The following is a 20,480-nucleotide window of genomic DNA, read 5'->3' on the forward strand; positions in this document are numbered from 1 at the left end:
TGGCACCCGATCCATATACTATCCTGGTGTCGGAACGTGACACCCGATCCATATACTATCCTGATATCGGAACGTGACACTCCGATCCTCATATACTATCCTGGTACCGGAACGTGGCACCCGATCCCCTAATCTCACTACTTTCGTTCATCAAGCCTTCCTTTATATCAAGACATCATCATTAACAAAGTTGATTAGGGTTTCTTTTTCAAGATTTAGGATTCAATAGCTTCATCATGCTTATTTTACCACAATTACATAATCACATTCATGCAAGCATACAATTAAGCATATAGAAGGGTTTACAATACTACCCATACATATCATTCGCTATTAAGAGTTTACTACGAATAGTATAAAAAAAACCATAACCTACCTCCACCGAAGACTAGTGATCAAGCAAGCAAATTCCCAAAGCTTTGTTCTTCTTTCTTCCTCGTTCGATTCTCCCTCTCTCTCTTGTTCTTTCTATTTTCTTTATTCAAATCTTCTTTATTTTACCCTAATTAGTATATAATTAAGAAGAAAAGATGGCAATAATAACCCACTAATTAACTTAAGGTCACCTCTTTTAACCCCCAAGTAATTAGACTTATTAACATTAACCCACTAACTTTATAATTAAAGCAGGAATAGTCAAAAACGCCCCTTAAAACGTATAAAGAAATCCGACCCAGACTGGGATTTCGCAGTCTGTGACGGCCCGTCGCGCCTGTAACGGTCCGTCCTGCTGCTCGTCACAGAGTTCAGAGACTCAATTTCTCTGAAGAGTCTGTGGCGGTCCGTCCTGCCATTCCGTCACGAAGTTCAGAGAGTCGATTTTCAGTACCCAATTTCAGATTTTCTAAGTGTTTTGAAACGAGACCCTGCGACGGTCCGTCGTGCCCATGACGGTTCGTCGTGGGGTCCGTCGCCTCAGCCTGTTTTTCCAGAAATAAAATTTGCTGCTCAAAACGACTAAATAGGTCGTTACAATAGATACCAATTTACCCATCGTTCGTCCCCGAACGATCACAAGAAGGAAAACAAGGGCGAAAAGGAGTACCTGAATCTGTAAACAGATGTGGGTATCTTTCTCGCATATCAGCTTCTTTCTCCCAAGTGGCTTCTTCGACTGGTCAATTCTTCCATTGAACTTTGATGGACGCAATCTCCCTTGATCTCAACTTGCGAATTTCTCTATCTAGAATGGCAACAGGCTCCTCTTCATAAGTCAAATGCTCATCAAGCAAAACTGAATCCCAACGGATAATGTAGTTTCCATCCCCATGGTATCTTTTCAACATCGACACGTGGAATACCGGATGTACTCCGGACAGACCTGGAGGCAAGGCTAACTCATAAGCCACCTCCCCTACTCGCTTAAGTACTTCAAAGGGACCAATGTACCTTGGGCTTAGCTTGCCTCTTTTACCAAACCGCATCACCCCTTTCATTGGCGAAACTTTCAACAAGACTTGTTCGCCCTCCATGAACTCTAAGTCTCTAACCTTTCGATCTGCATATTCTTTTTGCCTACTTTGCGCCGCTAGGAGCTTTTCTTGAATAGATTTCACTTTCTCTATCGAATCCCTCAAAAGATCAGTACCCCAAGGTCTAACCTCGAATGCATCAAACCAACCAATGAGGGACCTACATCTCCTACCATACAATGCTTCAAATGGAGCCATATCAATTCTTGAGTGATAGCTATTATTGTATGAAAACTCCGCTAAGGGTAAGAAGCTATCCCAATGGCCACTAAACTCTATCACACATGCGCGAAGCATATCCTCCAACACTTGAATCGTTCTCTCAGACTAACCATCGGTCTGAGGATGGAACGCAGTACTAAGGTCCAACCTAGTACCCAATTTCTCATGCAATGTTTTCCAAAATTTAGAAGTAAACTGCGTACCTCTATCTGATATGATAGATAGTGGAACCCCATGCAACCGAACGATTTCTGAGATATAGATCTTGGCTAACTTCTCGGCATTGTAAGTCACCTTAACCGGAATAAAATGAGCAGAATTAGTTAACCTATCAACAATCACCCAAATAGAGTCGTACTTACCCATCGTCTTTGGAAGACCAACCACAAAGTCCATTGCGATTCTCTCCCATTTCCATTCCGGAATGGGCATCCTCTGAAGTGTTCCTCCGGGCCTTTGGTGTTCATACTTTACTTGTTGACAGTTTGGACATTTGCCAATAAAATCCACAATATCACGCTTCATTCTACTCCACCAAAAGTGTTGCTTTAGGTCACGGTACATCTTGGTTGCACCAGGATGTATAGAATATCCGGAACTATGAGCCTCTGTAAGAATGGTGTTGATCAAATCATCGACACGGGGTACACACACCCTTCCCTTAATCCTCAAAGCACCTTCCTCATCGATCGTCGCTTCTTTAGCCTCTCCTCGCAACACTTTATCTCGGATCCGGATCAATTTTTCATCATTAAACTGCTTTCCCTTAATCTTGTCAAGGAAGGAAGATCTTGCCTCCACACAAGCTAAAAATCCTCCCTTCTCATTTACTTCTAACCTCATAAGGTCGTTAGCCAGAATCTGAACTTCTCTAGCCAATGGGCGTCTAGAAGCTTGCAAGTGAGCTAGATTTCCCATGCTTCCCGCCTTTCTACTTAAAGCATCCGCTACAACATTCGCCTTCCCCGGATGATACAAAATAGTGATGTCGTAGTCCTTCAGTAGTTCTATCCATCTCCTTAGTCTCAAGTTCAAATCTTTCTGAGTAAAGACATACTGTAGGCTACGATGATCCGTATAGACCTCACACTTAACCCCATATAAATAGTGTCTCCATTGCTTTAATGCAAACACTACCGCGGCCAATTCCAAATCATGAGTTGGATAGTTACGTTCATGCACTTTTAATTGTCTTGAAGCATAAGCAATCACATTCTTCTCTTGCATTAGCACTGCACCCAAACCCGAATAGGATGCATCACAATAGACAATGAAATTCTTACTTTCCACTGGCAAGGTGAGAATTGGTGCAGTAGTCAACAGAGTCTTGAGCTTCTGAAAGCTTTCCTCACACTCATCCGACCATACGAATGGGACATTTTGCTTAGTCAAGTTCGTCAGTTGGGAAGCAATAGAAGAGAATCCCTTGACAAATCGGCGGTAGTAGCTAGCTAACCCAACAAAGCTCCTTATTTCTGACACATTAGTAGGTCTTACCCAATTCTTCACTGTCTCAATCTTAGAAGGATCAACCATCACCCCATCCTTAGAAACCACATGCCCCAAGAAGGACACTGCATCTAGCCAAAACTCACACTTGGAGAATTTGGCATAAAGCTTTTTCTCCCTCAACATTTCCAATACCCTTCTTAAATGCTCTTCATGTTCCTTCTTGCTCTTTGAGTATACCAATATATCATCAATGAATACGATCACAAAGAGATCCAGATATGGCTTAAAAATCCCGTTCATCAAGCTCATGAAAGCAGCAGGAGCATTCGTAAGACCAAAAGACATCACTACAAATTTGTAATGCCCATACCTGGTTCTAAAAGTAGTCTTTGGCACATCCGTTGCCCGTATTTTCAATTGATGATAACCGGATCTCAAGTCAATCTTGGAAAAGACACAAGCACCTTGTAACTGATCGAACAAGTCATCAATGCGAGGAAGAGGATACTTGTTCTTTATGGTTACCTTGTTCAACTTCCGGTAGTCTATGCACATCCGAAAACTCCCATCCTTCTTCTTCACAAACAACACCGGAGCTCCCCAAGGAGATGCACTTGGTCTAATGAAGCCTTTGCTCAACAACTCTTGAAGTTGGGCTTTTAACTCTCTTAACTCCGCGGGGGCCATTCTATAAGGGGGTATAGAAATGGGGCGAGTACCCGGTTCAAGATCAATACAGAAGTCAATATCCCTATCTGGTGGCATACTAGGAAGATCTGCAGGGAACACATCCAGAAACTCACGGACCACCGAAACCGACTCAATCGAAGATACTTAGGTAGTGTCATCCTTGAGATGTGCCAAGAAAGCTAAACACCCTTTACTAACCATTTTAATAGCGCGAAGAAAGGAGATGATACGCACCGGATTGGAAGTGTAGTCACCCTCCCAAACTAACGGATCTGTCCCAGGCTTGGCTAACGTCACCGTTTTAGCATTACAATCCAAGATCGCAAAATTCGAAGAAAGCCAAGTCATACCCAGAATTACATCAAAGTCAACCATTTCTAAGATAACCAAATCTACATAAGTGTTGCTCCCCACAAAATTCACCAAACAAGACCTTTATACTTTTCAACTATCACAGACTCACCCACCGGAGTAGAAACACGAATAGGTATGTCAAGTAATTCACAAGGTAAATTTAGACCATTAACAAATGAAGAAGATACATAAGAAAATGTGGATCCAGGATCAAACAATACAGAAGCCATGCAATCACAAACCGAAAGATTACCTGTGATGACAGCATCTGATGTTTCCGCTTCTGACCGCCCAGGGAAAGCGTAACAACAGGCCCTTTTTTGTTTGTTTGTCCGTTGTCCCTACCATGTTGTGATGTAGTGGCTCCAGTTTTCCCATCACCCCGACCGTTTTGGTGACCACCATTACTTCGACCACCGCGTCCTCCAGAATGACGACCTCTTCCATAACCACCTCTACCTCTAACATTGGGAGGTCTGTAACTATGTTTTGGACAATACCTCTTAATGTGTCCAATCTCCCCACATCCATAACACTCTTTGGGTTCAAGCATAGGTCTCTCAGAGAAGTATTGACCGGTCTGAGGTGGACCCCCAACTACAGTCTGTAGTGAAGACTGAATTGGTCGGACTGAGTAACCTCCTGAACCCTGTCCTCTAGAGTAAGAACCATTAAACTCACCTCCCTTTCGAAACCTTTTTGATGTAGTTGCCATGGTGAAGTCATCTGGCTTCACTCCTTCCACCTCTACCACAAAGTCTACCACTTCTTGGAAAGATTTCGCTGTAGCCGCTACCTGTAAGGCTGAAATCCGCAACTCTGATCTCAACCCTTTCACAAAATGGCGAATCTGCTCTTGTGGACTGAAACACAGTTGGGTGGCATACCGGGATAATGCACGAAACTTAGCCTCATATGCAGTAACCGACATCCTACCTTGCTCTAGGCTCAAGAACTCATCCCTTTTCCTATCCCTCAAAGTTCGGGGGATATACTTCTCCATAAACAAGCTAGAGAATGAGGCCCAAGTCATAGGTGGTGCCTCTGTTGGTTGACACTCAACATGTGACCGCCACCACATTTTGGCTTTCCCTTGAAACTGATAACTCACGAACTCAACACCAAACCGTTCTACTATACCCATCTTGTGTAGTAGCTCATGACAGTCAACCAGAAAATCTTAAGCATCCTCAGATTCAACACCCTTGAAGACTGGAGGTTTCAATTTCAAGAACTTACTGAAAAGTTCATGCTGATCATTTGTCATTATAGTCCCAGTAGTCAGACGTGGAAACGTGCCTATGTCCAATGAGGCATCCATACGAGGAGCCATAGTGGCTGCATGTTGTACCTCTGAAACCGGAGGTGTTGGTGCAGAAAACACTGGAGGTGCCTGACCCTGATCAGACAACCCACTAAGATAAGCGAGAACCTGATTGATCATCTCTGGGGTAGGTTGGGGTGGCGATCCCTCATTATGCACTTGTTCATTTTCCCCATCCTCCCCTTCTCTTATTACTTTCTCAGTCGGTGGAGGAGTCACTGCCCTAGTATCAGATGGGCTAGGTGCTCGTCCTCTTCCCCTAGAGGACGTCCTCCCACGACCTCTACCACGGCCTCTTGCCGCTGCTCTTCTTCGAGCTACAGCCCCAGTGGCTGGCTCAGACGCACCCTGTCCCGCCGGTGCTGGTGTTGGTGTTGGCGTAGTCGTTGATCTAGTTCTAACCATCTGCGAAAGAGAGTGAAGATGGTCAGAATTTGTATCACATAGATACCAATTGGATTCAAGTAGTAGCACGAAAGAAAGAAAGAAAGAATGGAATTTTCCTAAAGTCTTATAGCCTCTCAAAGAAAAGTAAAGGCGTCCCCCTACCGTTCCTTAAGACTCTACTAGACTTGTTCTTGTGTGATAAGACCAATGAACCTAATGCTCTGATACCAAGTTTGTCACGACCCAAATCCGGACCGTGACTGGCACCCACACTTACCCTCCTATGTGAGCGAACCAACCAATCTGAACTCTAACATTTCAATATAATATCAACAGTAAATAATGCGGAAGACTCAAACTCATTAAATAAAACCAATTCATTAACTTGTAAAATTCAACATCTATTATTCCCCAAAATCTGGAAGTCATTATCACAAGAACATCTATGATCAAATTACTAAACTAAGAATATTCTAAAAGCTAAAACAAGTAAAAGCTAGTCCATGCCGGAACTTCAAGGCATCAAGACATGAGGAAGAAGATCCAGTCCAAGCTAGAAGCATTAGCTCACCCTGAAGATCCGATGTGACGAAGACTGGCTAGAGTTGCGGTTGAGTTGAAGATGACGGTACGTTTGCTGCACTCCACAAATAAACAAGAAGAAAAAATAAAAGTAGGGGGTCAGTACAAACACAAGTACTGAGTAGGTATCATCGGCCAACTCAAAATAGAAAACAGTATATATTAAGCAATATCATAAAATCAACTAATATCCTTAGCATGCAGCATTTACAATTACCATAACCCTTGGTTACAACACCAAGCTCATCAATGAGGACTCACGCCTCCTCATTATACTCATTTGGGAATTAGGTTCATTAGATTGAGTATATTAACATCTTTCAAGATTCATTATCTTTATTCCTCTTGTGTCGGTACGTGACACCCCGCTCCGCATATACTATCCTGGTGTCGGAACGTGACACTCCGATCCTCATTCTATCCTGGTGTCGGAACGTGACACCCGATCCATATTCTATCCTGGTACCGGAACGTGGCACCCGATCCATATACTATCCTGGTGTCGGAACGTGGCACCCGATCCATATATTATCCTGGTGTCGGAACTTGACACCCGATCCATATACTATCCTGGTGTCGGAACGTGACACTCCGATCCTCATATACTATCCTGGTACTGGAACGTGGCACCCGATCCCCTAATCTCACTACTTTCGTTCATCAAGCCTTCCTTTATACCAAGGCATCATCATTAACAAAGTAGATTAGGGTTTCTTTTTCAAGATTTAGGATTCAATAGCTTCATCATGCTTATTTTACCACAATTACATAATCACATTCATGCAAGCATACAATTAAGCATATAGAAGGGTTTACAATACTACCCATACATATCATTCGCTATTAAGAGTTTACTACGAATAGTATAAAAAAACCATAACCTATCTCCACCGAAGACTAGTGATCAAGCAAGCAAATTCCCAAAGCTTTGTTCTTCTTTCTTCCTCGTTCGATTCTCCCTCTCTTTCTTGTTCTTTCTATTTTCTTTATTCAAACCTTCTTTCTTTTACCCTAATTAGTATATAATTAAGAAGAAAAGATGGCAATAATAACCCACTAATTAACTTAAGGTCACCTCTTTTAACCCCAAGTAATTAGACTTATTAACATTAACCCACTAACTTTATAATTAAAGCAGGAATAGTCAAAAACATCCCTTAAAACGTATAAAGAAATCCGACCCAGACTGGGATTTCGCAGTCTGTGACGGCCCGTCGCGCCTGCGACGGTCCGTCCTGCTGCCCGTCACACAGTTCAGAGACTCAATTTCTCTGAAGAGTCTGTGACGGTCCGTCACACCTCTGACGGTCCGTCCTGCCATTCCGTCACGAAGTTCAGAGAGTCGATTTTCAGTACCCAATTTCAGATTTTCTAAGTGTTTTGAAACGAGACCCTGCGACGGTCCGTCGTGCCCATGACGGTCCGTCGTGGGGTCCGTCGCCTCAGCCTGTTTTTCCAGAAATAAAATCTGCTGCTCAAAACGACTAAACAGGTCGTTACAAATAGCAAGTGTATTGTAGTATATGAAGAGCATTAAGTTGATGTTATTTAGAGATATTGAAACTCTAGGCTTGATATTTGGAAATAAAAAAAAATTGAAAATATTGACATATTAACTAGTATCTAGATTAAGATAACTTGATTATAGATTCGATGTGGATTTTTGTGGTCAAGGCTAGACATGTACAAACATGAGTGTTACAAGAAAAAAGGAAACCATTTTTGTTCAAAATTTCTAGAATTAAAGCAGCAGACATATGTTATTTATTGTACATTATGTTTGTACTGCCAATCTTTCTTGGTGTGGATCTTCTTACATTATTAGACAAAACACTTAAAAAAATGTCTTTAAAAATACTCAAAAATTGAATGCAAATTAATAAGCTTATGGTCCTTGTTGATACTCTATTAATCCATCTCCAAATATTTTATCAAAAATACATGTTTGTGACACAAAATGCAAATTTCACTTAGACATCACAAACCAAAATTAATAGTTCCATCAAGTGTAACACCTAGTGAAATAAAATATCTCTCTGAAATAGATGATCAAGGAAGTGCTCATTTTCAAATTCCCATAATAATGTTTTAAAAATATAATTCTTTAATGGAAGGTAAAGATCCAGCAAAAATTATTAAAGATGGATTATCTAAAACACTTGTGTTTTATCATCCATTAGCTGGTAGATTCATTGAAGGGCCTAATAAAAAGCTTATGGTAAATTGTAATGGTGAAGGAATCATGTTTATTGAAGGTGATGCTAATGTGGAGCTTGAAAAATTAGGTGAATCATTAACCACCATGTCCATATTTTGATTTACTACTTCACAATGTTCCTGGTTCTGATGGAATCATAGGTTGTCCTTTATGTATAGGTGACTTGTTTTACTTGTGGTGGATTTGCTGTTGGTTTTAGACTTAATCACACAATTATGGATGCTTATGGCTTCACTATGTTTTTTTGGTTCAACTAACATATTTTATTGATTCCATCAAGTATCCCAATTACAATCTATTTCACCAATTGGCTAATGTACATCAATTATATAATTTATCTATCCATTTCGTATCTCTGCTTGTGTGGTTGCTTCCCCTAATTCTACTTCTACTCTCCTCCTTAATCATCTTCAGGATTTTCATTGATCTTGTTACAACTTTTCCCACAAGGCCCCGTTTATCGCCTGCCAGATGTGGTATATTAGTGCCGCAATGATTGCCTTGATTACTGATCTTCTAGTTTTTCCCTGAAATCTTCTTGTTACTCTTTATCCCAATCTTCAGCCATTCAAGTACTCCCTTCAGACATTTCTTTGAAGACTCACATTCAAAGAATAGATGGTTGATACTTTCTGGTTAACTTCCACATAATAGGCATTCCACCTCCTGGCAAATGCTCATATTAGCAAGTCTGTCCCTAGTTAAAGTGCATGACTATCCGACAAATAAAACTATGTTTTGGTATGTTCATTTTGTTCCAGACATCCATCCACCACGGCCATTGACTGTCATTTCCTCATCTCCATCGGTATCCACTTTGAATCGTGTATACTCCTTTATAAGATATCCAAGTATTCTCATCATATCCAGGCGCAAACTTCTCTTTAATGATGCATATTTTCCAACAACTGTCAGTAGTTGGTTGATATTGCCACCAATCTTTTCCTTTTAAGTATATTTGATTCACCCATTTTAACAATAAGTTGTTTGCCTTTTTTGCTATGTTCCATACATACCCAATCTGATTTTTTCCCAAGCTATGAATGGTGACTTATTTTGAATACTTTTTAGAAATTTCTTTGGTAACAGGAAAATAGATGACCAGTAAGTATGTATATGTAGCAGAACTGAGTTTACCAACTGCATACGACAGATTCCTTGTCCCTATGTTCTTATTCGACATACCATTTTGTCCACTAGCATTTAAGTCTACCTCTACCTGTGTTAGTTTCTGAGATGAAATGGGGACCCCCCCCCCCCCCCCCCAGATATTTAAAGGCAGTGATCTTTTTGCATAACCAGTGATCTCACATATATCTTCTAAGTACCTCCTATCCATATTAGCACTAAAGATGTTTGACTTGCCTGTATTCGTAGTTAGCCTAGATGCTTCAGAGAAAGTTAACAATCCTTGTAGCATTAGTTTAATCGACGCAAATTCTCCTTTACAGCACATTAGCATATCATCAAGAAAGCAGAGGTGATTCATCCCCATACTTCTGCACTTTGGATGGAACTTAAATCCTTCTTGTGTAGTAATCCATTTCATCAATCTAGAGAAGTACTCCATGCATATTGCAAATAGGAGAGGGGATACGAAATCCCATTGTCTCAGCCCTCTTCTTCCTTTTATATTTTCGTATAAACCACCATTTATAGCAATCACATATTGAGTTGTAGTGATACAATCCATAATACACTTAATGAATTTGTATGGGAATTGTGATCCATATAGCATTTCTTCTACAAAATCCCATTCAACACTATCATACGCTTTCCTGTGATCAATTTTGAGCAGACAACTTTTAGATGCATTCTTCCTATTATACAATCTCACCAAATCTTGACATATAAGCATGTTTTGTACAATAGTTCTTCCAGCAAAAAAAGCACTTTGATTTTCTGAGATGATGCTTGACAAAACTTGTTTCAGTCTATTGCACAGCATTTTTTAGATCACCTTGTATGTTTTGTTGCAACATGCAATTTACATTCTCAGCATGCCTCCTTTGTGGTAGCAAAGTAATCACTGTGTCATTCACTCCTCTTAGCATATCCCAATTTGAAAGTACTCTAGTATCCCTTTCGTAATATCCTCTCCAACTATTTCCCAGCAATCCTTGAAAATTTGCTTCCATACCCATCAGGTGATTTATTACCATCTATCGCCCATAATGCTTGTTTCACTTCTTCTTTCGTAAGTCCTTTTTGTGTCTCTGTTACCAGATTGCCATTCTGAAGTATGTTACTGCACACATGCTTCCTGTTGTGATTCTTATCTCCCAATAACCTTGTATAATAGTCCACAAATGCTTTACTCACCTCTGCGATTTCAGTATGTTACACCCCAATAGTATATGCGACTGTGAAAATTCTGTTGGTACTCCTCCTTGACTTGAGATAGCTACGAAATTTTTTTGTATTCTGATCCCCTTCTTTAAGCCATTGTATTTTACTTTTTTGTCCCAAGAATTGATTTTTTGTTTTTCCAGTGTCCTCACCTCCTGCGCTAGCTTATTCTCCTCATTATACAGGTCCTTATTCCCTGAGTTTACTATTGGAATTGTGTCAATTTCTCCATCGACATTTCTGCTCTTTTTTCTATTATACTAAACTTGGTCTTTGTTCAGTGTTTTAAGCACTCTTCTGAGTCTATTTAATTTTCCCACTACTTTGAATACATGTCGCCCTTCACATTTCTCTTTCCAGTTTTCTTTAACCTTATTATGGAATTCCGCTGCTAAACCCCACATATTAAAATATCAAAATGGTCGTCTTCCTCCTCTGCTTCCCTCTTGTTCCCATCTAATTATTGCTGGGTAATGATCATAAAGCCCTTCGTTCATGAAATATATCTCTGTTGCTGGCATTTGTGTCACCCATTCACTGTTGATCAGTGTTGAATGCCTTGAATTGGACCCTTAATTATCTGTCAATTATGTATTTTGGGCCCAAGCCTGTTAGGGCGTAGCTTAGCACTATATATAGACGCTATGGTAAACCCTATTCTGTAATTCTGTTTTTTGCCTCTCCATAATAAAACTGCTCCCCCTCTTCCCGTGGACGTAGCCAACTTATTGGTGAACCACGTAAATCTGTTGTCTTGTTTTTCACGTTTATATTTTTTCGTATTATCTCGAATTCCGCACAACAAATTGGTATCAGAGCCTCTCGGTTAATCGGTATTTTTTTGATAATTCGAGATGTCTGCTTTGAACGTGAAAATCAACAAATTCACAGGGAGGAACAGTTTCAGTTTATGGCAGATCAAGATGCGGGCTTTGTTGAAACAGCAAAGCTTCTGGGCGCCGTTGTCGAAAGACAAGAACGCCGTCATTACTCCTGAGATGGCGATTCTGGAGGTAAAGGCGCACTCGACGATCATGTTGTGTCTCGCGGATGACGTCATCACGGAGGTCTCGGATGAAGAGACTGCTGCTGGTCTGTGGTTGAAGCTGGAGAGTTTGTACATGACAAAACCTCTAACCAACAAGCTTCTTCTGATACAACGTCTATTCGGTTTACGAATGGCTGAAGGTACACAACTCAGGGAACATTTAGAGCAATTGAATACTTTGTTATTAGAATTGCGTAATATCGATGTGAAGATCGAGGATGAAGATGCTGCCCTGATTCTGTTAGTATCTCTCCCAATGTCGTTTGAGAATTTTTTTCAATCGTTCATTGTTGGGAAAGATACTGTGTCGCTGGAAGAAGTCAGATCGGCCCTTCATAGCAGGGAATTACGGCATAAGGCTAACGGCACAAGTACGGAAATACAGCCTTCCGATCTGTTCACCAGTAGCGGAAAGGGAAGGAAAAACGGTGGAAAGAAAAATAAGCCGATGTCGAAGGGTTCAAAGCCGGATGATGTTTGTAATTACTGCAAGGAGAAGGGACATTGGAAATTTGATTGTCCGAAGAAGAAGAAGCAATCGGAAAAACAATCAGTTCTGCTGCTGTTGCTGAAGAAGACACCAATTCTGAAGTAGACATTGCCCTAGTTGCGGATGAGCACACTCATCATTCAGATGTGTGGGTTCTCGATTCTGGGGCATCCTATCACATCTGTCCTAGGAGAGAGTGGTTCACGACTTATGAGCAGGTAGACGGAGGCAACATCTCGATGGCCAATAGTTCTGTCTGCAAGGTGGTTGGGACAGGCTCGATTAAGATAAGGACACATGATGGTAGCTTCTGCACATTGAACGAGGTCAGGCACGTTCCATTGATGACGAAAAATCTGATATCTCTCAGTCTTTTGGACAGCAAGGGATTCAGCTGGTCGGGAAAAAATGGAGTCTTGCGGGTCTGGAAGGGTTCAAATCTGATTCTGAAAGGTGTCATGTGTGGTACTTTGTATTTTCTACATGGTTCCACGGTTACAGGTTCAGCCCATGTTGCATCGTCAGAAGTTCACCAGAAGGATATGACTAAGTTATGGCACATGAGACTTGGTCATATGGGTGAAAGAGGGATGCAAATTCTGTCAAAGGAGGATCTTCTTGCTGGTCATAAGGTTAAGAGCCTAGAGTTTTGTGAACATTGTGTTTTTGGAAAACTACATCGCAACAAGTTTCCAAAGGCCATTCACAGAACAAAAGGCACACTTGATTATATCCATTCTGATTGCTGGGGTCCATGCCGTGTTGAGTCTTTGGGGAGGCTGCAGATTTTTTGTGTCCATTATTGATGACTACTCAAGGATGACTTGGGTGTACATGATGAAGCATAAAAGTGAAGCTTTCCAGAAGTTCAAGGAGTGGAAAATTTTGATGGAAAATCAAACAGGGAAGAAGATCAAGAGGTTGCGAACTGATAATGGGCTGGAATTCTGCTGGTCTGAATTTGATCAATTCTGTAAGGATGAAGGGATTGCTCGACATCGTACAGTCAGAAATACACCACAGCAGAACGGTGTAGCTGAGCGGATGAATCAAACACTTCTGGAGAGAGCAAGGTGCATGCTCTCTAATGCTGGGCTAGATAGAAGATTCTGGGTAGAAGCGGTTAGTACAGCTTGCTACTTGATTAACCGCGGACCACATACAGGCATACAGTGCAAAATACCTATGGAGATGTGGTCAGGAAAAGTTGCTGATTATTCAAATCTGAAAGCTTTTGGTTGTACGGCTTACTATCACGTCAGTGAAGGTAAGTTAGAACCAAGAGCTAAAAAGGGAGTATTTGTGGGCTACGAAGATGGAGTGAAAGGTTTCAGAATCTGGTCTCCAGCAGAAAAGAGGGTTATTATGAGCAGGAACGTTGTCTTTGATGAAAGTTCTCTGCTTAGAACCATTGTGAAGCCTACAACTACATCAGAAACTGGGAGTCTTGATAAACAGGTGGAGTTTCAAGTCATTCAGAACGAGAGCGATTTGAAAGAACCTGAAGAGGAGGATCAAGAGCCACAGACAGAAACTGATATTCCAGAATCTATGCCATCAGATATCCATCGGAGTATAGCTCAAGATCGGCCAAGGAGGGTTGGAGTTCGGCCACCTACGAGGTATGGTTTTGAGGACATGGTGGGTTATGCACTGCAGGTTACTGAAGAGGTAGATACATCTGAGCCGTCTACTTACAAAGAAGCCATTTTAAGTCCTGATTCTGAAAAATGGTTTGCTGCTATGGGAGATGAGATGGAGTTCCTACACAAGAATCAGACATGGGATCTGGTCATGCAGCCTTCGGGGAGAAAGACTATTACTTGCAAATGGGTTTTCAAGAAGAAGGAAGGGATATCACCAGCAGAAGGAGTCAAGTATAAAGCCAGGGTTTGTTGCCAGAGGTTTCAACCAAAGAGAGGGAGTGGACTACAATGAGATCTTCTCACCAGTGGTCAGACATACTTCCATCCGAGTGTTACTAGCGATAGTTACAGATCAGAATCTGGAGCTTGAACAACTTGATGTGAAGACAACGTTTCTACATGGAGAGTTGGAGGAAGAGATATACATGACTCAGTCGGATGGTTTCCAAGTTCCAGGGAAGGAAAATCACGTCTGCAAGTTGAAGAAGTCCTTATATGGACTTAAGCAGTCTCCAAGGCAGTGGTACAAAAGGTTTGATAGCTATATGGTGAAGTTGGGCTATACTCGGAGCTCATATGATTGTTGTTTATACTACAATAGGCTCAAGGATGGTTCATTCATCTATCTGGTGCTTTATGTAGATGATATGCTGATAGCTGCAAAGAAGAAGTATGACATTCAGAAGCTGAAGGGTTTACTTAGTGCTGAGTTTGAGATGAAGGATCTGGGAGCCGCTCGGAAGATTCTAGGGATGGAGATCATTAGAGACAGAGAGAGAAGGAAACTTTTCTTGTCACAGAGAAGCTACATTCAGAAGGTCTTGGCGAGGTTTGGCATGTCTTCATCTAAGCCTATTGATACCCCCAGTGCTGCCAATATCCATCTCACTGCCATGTTCGCTCCACAGTCAGAAGAAGAGAAGGAGTATATGTCACGAGTCCCTTATGCCAGTGCCGTAGGAAGTTTGATCTATGTTATGGTCTGTACAAGGCCAGATTTAGCACATGCAGTCAGTGTAGTGAGCAGATTCATGGGACAACCAGGGAAAGAACATTGGCAGGCTGTGAAGAGAATTTTCCGGTACCTTAGAGGTACATCTGACGTTGGTCTCATTTATGGAGGTGATACTCAGTGCTTGGTTACTGCTATTCTGATTCTGACTATGCTGGAGATGTTGACACAAGAAGATCGATGACTGGCTATGTGTTTACCCTTGGAGGATCTGTTGTCAGTTGGAAGGCAACTTTGCAACCTACAGTGACTTTGTCTACTACGGAAGCGGAGTACATGGCCTTGACAGAGGCTGCAAAAGAAGGGATTTGGCTGAAAGGGCTGGTTAGTGATCTTGGTCTGCATCATGATCAGGCTACAGTGTATTGTGACAGTTTGAGCGCAATTTGTCTAGCCAAGGATCAAGTCCATCATGAGAGAACCAAGCATATTAACGTGAGATATCATTTTCTGAGAAGTGAGAAGAGAATCAAGGTGAAGAAAGTAGGAACTGCTGATAATCCTGCTGATATGTTCACAAAGCCGGTTCCACAGAGCAAGTTTCAACACTGTTTGGACTTGCTCAACATCAGAAGCTGTTAATTGCCCTGCGGGGCAATTTTGAGGAAGAGGGGGAGGCCTGACACTATCATAGTGCGTCTGAAGAATCTGTTTGGAGAATTCAAGTCAAGGTGGAGATTTGTTGAATGCCTTGAATTGGGCCCTTAATTATCTGTCAATTATGTATTTTGGGCCCAAGCCTGTTAGGGCGTAGCTTAGCACTATATATAGACGCTATGGCAAACCCTATTCTGTAATTCTGTTTTTTGCCTCTCCATAATAAAACTGATCCCCCTCTTCCTGTGGACGTAGCCAACTTATTGGTGAACCACATAAATCTATTGTCTTGTTTTTCGCGTTTATATTTTCTCGTATTATCTCGAATTCCGCACAACAATCATCACTCTTATCAATTTTACTTTTCACTCTATCATTCTCTACCTGTTTATTGTTCCATGTGAAAAAAGCCCCTGACGATTTCATGTCATGTAGATCACACACCCTTATGCAATGTCTAAGATCTCTTACTTCTGCTAATGTGACTTGTCTACCGAATCTCTCTTCTATATTCAAAACACATTTGAAATTCCCCATCACCGCCCATGGTCCAGAAATTGTGAACTGATTTTCTCCATTTTCATCTATAGTCCTCTTCTTAACCCTTTGTCATTGTACCCACACACCATTTTCTGTACCCCTATGTGTTACTACATTGTGGACTATCAAAGAATCACATTGCATTATATTTATATCATATACTTCTAGTTTACATACCATCCAAATTCTTCCTCTAGGATGATGTGAGAGGTTTGCTATAGACGACCATCCTTTACAAAGATTAAGAGCAACTTATGTAGCTTTTATTCTCTTAATCTTTGTCTGTAGGAGACCAAATAGGCAAACACTGGAATTATGCATGAACATATACATTTCCTTTTGCTTGTGTACCTATTTAGTCCCCTAACATTTCAAAATCCTATGTTATCCATTAGGGATGTGCAATCCCTCTTCCCCTCGTCGCCCATTTTTGGCATACAAACTCGTTTCTCCAGCTCCATTTTTGTCTACTGATTCATTTCTCCCTTCTCCTTATCTAATGCTTATTATTAATTGTTCCCTGTTGGTATATTAATATTTTGAGTATGCAAGATCCTTCTTACATGTGATTTTACTCTATGAAATGGCACTTCCCTCCCTTTTCCACTTTCTATTATTTCTGTTGGTGCTTCTTCTTGATCAGGCTTGCCTCGTTGCTGCCCATCATCTCTCTTGTTATCTGCAGTAACTTCTCTTTGTTATCCTACATTCCTTCAACTCATGCCCATAATTCTTACATTTAGTGCACCACACCGGTTTCCACTCATAGGGCGCCTTCTCGATGAATTCCTTGTTTAATTCTATCTCCGTCCTTCACGGCTTCACAACTACTTGTTTTATTTAAAGAAAAGATATTTTATTGTTCTTGACTTTGTTAGAATCGCCACTTAATTTTTTAGGAAAAATCAAGAAAACTTGATTTTCAAAAGACTAAGACAGGAAATCCGATCGAAAAAGCAACTGTCTTTATTCGCTAAAAAGTCTAACTTAAATTTTGAGATAAAAATTATTTAGAGTTGTTTGAAAATGAAGCATTAAATTTACTATCTAAGTGACTTTTAATTTCTAAAATTTATTTTAAGTTATTTACTTGATTTAATTAAATCGTTAAAACAAAGTGACGTGTTACGAGGATTTAGATTTTTAATCCTAAACTAACAACGTTAATTAGCAAGTAAATAAACAATAAATAAGAGAGAGGGAGAGATAGAGAGAGAGAGAGAGAGAGTTGGGTCCGAATCCGATTTCTGTCTGTCTGGACCAGTATTTGGACCCATTTTGTTTTGGGCCTCTGGCCCATTTCCACCTGTCCTAAATTTCTAATAATACAATAACAAAAAAGAAACAAGGGCTTCGGCCCGAAAATAAAAAAAATACAAAATTTAGAAAATAAATAGAGGCCGTTTGGCTCCAACTTCTTCACTCTCCGATTTCTTCGCTTGTTTCGAATTATTCGCGCTCCAAGACCTGTTGGTCGTTCTTTGCGTCTAACGGACTCGAATGGAAATAGAATTGAGCTCCATGGCCCAATAGGAAAATGCGAGGAGGAGATCAAGCACGAACTCAGAAGGATTCATACAACGAATAAAAAGACAACATTAACATTTAACATAACAAGAATAAATCAGACATACTTCAGTTGGGATTGACTCTTAATTTTATCTATTCTAGTATATATATGGATGCTACTTTTGTGTAAAGGAGAAAAGAGAAATTGTAACTAGAGAAATTTCTAATAATACAATAACAAAAAAGAAACAAGGGCTTCGGCCCGAAAATAAAAAAAAATACAAAATTTAGAAAATAAATAGAGGCCGTTTGGCTCCAACTTCTTCACTCTCCGATTTCTTCGCTTGTTTCGAATTATTCGCGCTCCAAGACCTGTTGGTCGTTCTTTGCGTCTAACAGACTCGAATGGAAATAGAATTGGGCCTCCATGGCCCAATAGGAAAATGCGAGGAGGAGATCAAGCACGAACTCAGAAGGATTCATACAACGAATAAAAAGACAACATTAACATTTAACATAACAAGAATAAATCAGACATACTTCAGTTGGGATAAAGTCAATTAATAAATTTAACATCAAGGGGAACCAAACGCAGCTATCGAGACTAATATAATAAGCAAACTCTTAAGAGAGACAAAAGCAGACAAATTTAATGAATGGCAAGAATTTCTAGTTACAATTTCTCTTTTCTCCTTTACACAAAAGTAGCATCCATATATATACTAGAATAGATAAAATTAAGAGTCAATCAAGAGGGGGACATGAAGAGGAGATCATAATATAGGGATTGAGTCAAGAGCCCACGTTAAACAATAGCAAACCAAAAAAACGAAAAAGGAAATATGTTTCACTATTGGCAAATAAAATGTCTCACACAATAATCAAAACTAACTCTACAAAGGAACTTAATGTTAATTCATTATGCTGAAAGACATAAATTTTAGAGATAACAACCAGCCAAATCATTTTAGAGGAGAATAATATAATGTCATGTCCGACGAACTAAACACACCAGTTATGCTAAGACATACATCATATTTTGAGATTCGAGTTGGAACAAGAATATAATTTGAATGCTTGACATTCCGGACAATAGTCTACTATAGGTTTCAAAACAAGATTATCAGATTAAGGTATGCAAATCGATACAATTTTAAAAGAGAAAACTCGAGCTAAACTTATGCTCTACCAAATAATCACTAACATACTACTTTCAATCAGGGAACAAAGAGTAGAACTGGAATGGGAAGGACATGAACCTAATCAATAATGTAAAGCCAGCTTGTGAAGACAAGAGAACCCTTTCATGTTAAAAACAAAACCATCAGCCAGTGAGAAAGACTTGGAGAAGTCAAAGAAACATGTAATCACCAAAAATTAAACGGGTCCCATAATTTCATACCAAAATTGACATTAAAATAGCAACCAACCATGACGTAAATTGAAATTTTTAGTCTATACTTGAAAATATGCTAGAGGAGGCAACAAAACAGCTTCTTCAGCACTTGAGAACATATAGTCAAAACAAGAAAAATATTTCAACAAATGGAGATAGAATAAAATCACGACGGTTAGCTAATATCGAACTAACTTCGAGACGAACACAATCATAGATTTCAACTCTAAGAACATGGAAGAACAAATTTAGATATGAAACTATCACATATACCCATTTGGGATCCTGAACATAAAATACACCAAAACAACGAAATACATTCAAAATGGACCAAAGGGTGACAAATTGTTTACCATGTTGCGGCCAGCGAACGGGACGAACGAGCTTGAAACTGCACCAACTTCCACAGCAGAGAAGCGACTCCGGACTTGGATGAACAAGATAAAGCCAAAGCCAAGACGGAACCAAATGTCTTCAAGAACTTTTGTTTTAAATGTATTTCTTCTTTGTTTTCTTTCAACTTTCCTCACACCAAAATTTTCCTCTCCAAAATTTCCCTCCCACAAAAATCTTTCTATTTTTCTGTCAAGAAAATCCTAAATTAAAAAAGATATAACTCCAAAATCTTTCTTCCAAAATCGTCTCCCAAGAATAATTTTTTTCTTTATTTTCTTTAGTTAGTTGCTCCCCTAAAAAAATCCTCTTTATAATGAAATACAAGGAACTATATATAGAAGAAAAATTAGGATTGGATTCTTGGGGGGGGGGGGGGGGGGGGAGGAACGAAACCCGGATTTGAGGCCTATGAATTCAAAATTCAAAAGAAAAAATCATCACCAATTTGCACAGACCACCTTTTCTGAAAATTCAGCTTAATCCCAAATAAGGAATAGTGAGATCTACGTTTGAGATCGACTTACCCGTCCTTGGAAGGGTGACGTGGAGCAATCTCGTCATCTCAAGGACGATTCTCGCGTTCCTCTTCTGCTGCGGAGAGTACAATTGAGAGAGATGTGAGGAAGAGACAGAGGATCAGCGATCCGCCATGCGCACGATGTATCCTCTAGGATCGCTTGTTCGCTCAAAATTTGATTGTTGTGCGTTGCTATCACACGCTTTTGTCGCAAAGCGCGTACAAGCGTGCCTGTTGGTGTTAACGCACTTTTGGAAAGCTGTCTTTGGGATTTCTGGG

General features: G+C 40.3%; 1 pseudogene; it reads left to right on the forward strand.

The window, feature by feature from the left end:
* The first annotated feature begins 8,434 nt into the window (after positions 1-8,434).
* Positions 8,435-20,480, forward strand: part of LOC101245547 (methanol O-anthraniloyltransferase-like) — a 45,290-nt pseudogene continuing 33,244 nt past the window's right edge.

This window comes from Solanum lycopersicum, chromosome 5 (genome assembly GCF_036512215.1).
Source record: "Solanum lycopersicum chromosome 5, SLM_r2.1".
Classification (NCBI taxonomy): Eukaryota; Viridiplantae; Streptophyta; class Magnoliopsida; order Solanales; family Solanaceae; genus Solanum; species Solanum lycopersicum.